Source organism: Eurypyga helias, unplaced genomic scaffold (genome assembly GCF_000690775.1).
Source record: "Eurypyga helias isolate BGI_N326 unplaced genomic scaffold, ASM69077v1 scaffold465, whole genome shotgun sequence".
Lineage (NCBI taxonomy): Eukaryota > Metazoa > Chordata > Aves > Eurypygiformes > Eurypygidae > Eurypyga > Eurypyga helias.
In genome coordinates, this window is record NW_010249225.1 from 39,133 (window position 1) to 43,458 (window position 4,326).

Consider the following 4,326-nt stretch of genomic DNA (forward strand, 5'->3'; position numbering starts at 1 on the left):
AGAATATCAGACAGAACATAGTGAAAAAAAATTTTAAAAAAACACAGCCTTATTAATATCTAACAATCTATTGCTATGCTCTATAGCATGACAAAAAGTATGATAAAATGTATTCTTTCTAAGTATTAGTTGATTCTACTGAATGCTAGCTTTTAAATGTCAAAATGTTTAAAACAATCTACATCTCATAAGAGACTACACTTTTCTTCCGTTTCTGCATTTGAGTAATTAAGTTTTACAGCTTCTTATTAATTTTCATCTGTTTCATATTTTTGCACTTTCGTTAATCTATCAATTTTTGGCAGAGTAATAAGCCTGTTGAGTAAATAGCTCCTGTTTTCTGTGACATTATTGACTCAGCAGTGACTTCCTTGTTTTGTTTATTTTTACAGCACATGCACTTCATATACATGCTAATTTTTAGCTGATAGAGCATATTAATAAAATATGTACCTCCCTCCCTCTAGTGAGTCTGTCTGTCCAGTGGACTGTCCAGTGTTACCCTCTTAGTGGAGACTCTAGGAAAAGGTTTTTATAATAACATCATTGGAGAATGCTTTAATGTATACCAAGAGATAAAGTACTGCTGCAATATTTTCTAAAATACCTAGAGGTTGAATACATTTTTAGACCATCAGGTGTTATTTTTCTTCTTTCAAGGACTGTAGTAAATTTTCCTTTACATTGTTCTTTAGCCTCTAAACATTTAAGAGATCTAAAATAATGGAATCATAGGATGGTTTGGGTTGGAAGGAAACTTTAAAGATCATGTAGTTCCAATTTCCTGCCATGGGCAGGGGGATCTTTCACTAGATCAGATTGCTCAAAGCCTCATCCAGCCTGGCCTTGAACAATTCCAGGGAGGGGGCATCCACAGCTTCTCTGGTAATCTGTTCCAGTGCCTCACAACCCTCATCAGAAAAAAAACCTGTTCTTATATCTAATCTAAATTTGCCCTCTTTCTGTTTAAAATGATTACTCCTTGATCTGTCACTCCAGATCATGGTAAAAAGTCCCTCGCCACCTTTCCCATAGACTCCCTTTAATTATTGGAATACCACAATAAGATGTCCCTGGAGCCTTTTCCAGGCTAAACAACCCTAACTGTCTCATCCTTTCTTCACAGGGAAAGGGTTTAAATGACCTGACTATTTTCATGGCACTCTTCTGGACCTGCTCTAACAGTTCCATGTCTTTCTTGTGCTGAGGAAACCGGAGCTGGATGCAGCACTCCATGTTGGAGTCACTTGATAGCCAAGTTAAGGGGCAGAATCACCTACCTCAACCACGTTTCTTTTTATGCAGCCAAGGATATGATTGGCTTTCTGGGCTGCAAGTGCACATTGTCAGGTCATGTCCAGTTTTCATCCACCGGTACCTCCAAGTTTTTTCTGCAGGGGTGCTCTCAATCCATTCATCACCCAAACTGTATAGGTATTAGGTATTGCCTGACCCATCATCAGGACCTTGCACTTGGCCTTGTTGAACTTCATGACTTTCACATGGGCCCACTCGTCAAGCCTGTCCAGGTCCCTCTGTGTGGCAACCCTTCCTTCCAGCATGTTGACTGTACCACACAGTTTGGTGTCATCTGCAAAATTCCTAAGGTTGCACTCAGTCCAACCTCAGGTTGCACTCAGTCTATGCCATTAAAGATTTGGAACTGTATAGGACCTAATACAGACTCTTGAGGGACATCACTTGTTACTGTTCTCCATTGAGGAACTCTTCAGATATGGCCATCCACAGAATTCTGTACCCATCTAATAGTCCATTCATCAAACCCGAATCTCTCCAAGTTAGCGACAAGGATGTTGTGGGAGACTGTGTCAAAGGCCTTAGAGAAGTCAGTATAGATGAAATCAGTTGCTCTGCACTTCTCCATTGGTTTAGTGACTCCATTGTAGAAGGCTACCAGATTAGTCAGGCAAGATTTGCCCTTAGTGAAGACATGCTGACTGTCTCTAATCCCCTCCCTGTCACCCATATCCCTTGACACACATTCCAGGATGATCTGTTCCATGACCTTATCAGGCATAGAGGTGAGACCCTGGCATAGACGATAGCAGGGCTCATTGTGAGAGCTTTAAACTAGTTTTTAAGGGGGATAGGGATAAAACCAGGCTTCCTGGAAATAAGCCTGGTGGTAGTGGACCAGTGTTTGAGGGATGGTGTTCTGGCGAAAACCTTTGGTCAGCTGTCTCAGTGGAGTCAGGAGATGGAGACCCATGCAGCAGGAAATATGCAGGGGTTATTGATATTCCAGAAACCAGAGAAACGCCAGAGAAAAATCACACAGAAGGAGATGGAAAGCGTCGTCTAAGAGGAAACCTACAAATGACTCACACAACTGGAGTGCTGCACTGGATGGCTATAAACTCTTCAGAAGGGACAGGCAAAGAGGGAGAGTTGTTGGGGAAGTCCTTTATGTCAAGGAATGTTTTAATTGTCTAAAGGTTAATGATGGTGATGACAGGATTGAGTGCTTGTGGTTAAGAAGGCCAAGAAGATAGATATCATGGTGGAGTCTGTTATAGACAACCCAGCCAAGATGAGGAGGCAGACAAAATAGTCTATAAGAAGCTGGGAGAAGTTTCACAATTCCTAGACCTTGTTCTTGTGGGAGACTTCAAATTACCTGATGTCTGCTGGAAATACAATACAGCAGAAACAAAACATTCTAGAAGGTTCCTGTAGTGTTTGGAAGATGATAACTTCCTGACACAGCTGGTAAGTGAGTCATCTAGGAAAGGCACCTCACTGGACCAGTTGTTTGTGAACACAGAAGAACTTGTCGATGATGTGACTGTTGGAGGCCGTCTTGGACACCATGGTCATGAAAGGATAAGAGGGTTTGGCTCTTGGAGATGTAAGGAGGAGGCTTAGTGGAACTGCTACCTTGGACTTTAGGAGGGAAGACTTCAGTCTTTTTAGAAGCCTTATTGACAGAGTGTCTTGAGAAGAAGTGATGAAAAGCAAAATAGTACAGGAAGGCTGGACATTCTTCAATAAGGAAGTCTTAAAGGTGCAGGAGAAGCTGTTCCCAGATGATCCAGTGGGGATGAAGACCATCCTGTCTGAACAGAGGGCTTTGGCTGGAACTCAAGAAAAAAAGGACTCTAGAAAAAGGTACAGGCAACTCAGGAACACTACAAGTATGCCATGAGGTTATGCAGGGTGAAAATTAGAGGGGTCAAAGCCCAACAAGAAAATAATCTGACAATTGCCATAAAAGGCAATAAAAAATGTTTCTGTAAACATATTAATATCAAAATAGGAGCTAAAGAGAATCTTCATCCTTTACTGGATGGGAAGGGAAAAACAGTGACAAAGGATGAGGAAAAAGCTGAGGTACTTAATGCTTTCATTGTCTCAGTATTTAATAGTAAGAATAGTTATTGTCTGGGTGCCCAGCACCCTGTGATGGTAGAGAGGGATAGGGAACAGAATGAAACACCTACACTCCAAGGGTAAATGGTTGGCAACCTGCTATACCACTTGGACATTCACAAGTCTATGGGACCAGATGAAACCCACTCAAGGGTACTGATGGAGCTGGCAGAACTGATCATCAAGCCATTTCCCATCATCTGTCAAGATAGATAACTAACTGTAGAGGTCCTAATTGACTGTAAGTTAGCAAATGTGACACCCATCTACAAGAAGGGCTGTAAGGAAGATATGGGGAACTACAGGCCTGTCAGTCTGGCCTCGGTGCCAGGGAAGGTTATGGAACAGATCACCTTGAGTGGTATCACGTCATACAGAGGACAACCAGGTGGTCAGGTCTGATCAACATGGGTTTATGAAAGGCAAGTCCTGCTTGACTGACCAGATCTCCTTCCATGACAAGGTGACCTACTTAGTGATGAGGGAAAGGATGTGGATATTGTCTACCTGGAATTTAGTAAAGTGTTTCACACTGTTTCTCACAGCATTCTCCTGGAGAAACTGGCTACTCATGGTTTGGATGGGTGTACTCTTCGCTGGAATTGACTGTATGGCTGCGCCAAAAGAGTGGTGGTGAATAGACTTAAAGGCATTTGTCAGCCAGTCACAAGTGGTGTTCCCCAAGGCTCAGTACTGGGACCAGTTCTGTTTAATATCTTTATCAATGTTTTGGATGAGGGGATTGAATGCACTCTCAGAAAGTTTGCAGATGACATCAAGTTGGGTGGAAGCGTTGATCTGCTTGAGGGTAGGAAGGCTCTGAAGAGAGATCTGGACAGGATGGATTTATGGGAGAAGGCTAATTGTGCGAGTTTCAACAAAACCAAATGCCGAGTCCTGCACTTGGGTTCCAACAACCCCATGCAATGCTACAGG

At 42.4% G+C, this 4,326-nt stretch overlaps 1 pseudogene; it reads left to right on the plus strand.

The window, feature by feature from the left end:
• The first annotated feature begins 3,162 nt into the window (after positions 1 to 3,162).
• Positions 3,163 to 4,313, plus strand: LOC104509352 (annotated as a pseudogene).
• The last annotated feature ends 13 nt before the right edge of the window (positions 4,314 to 4,326 follow it).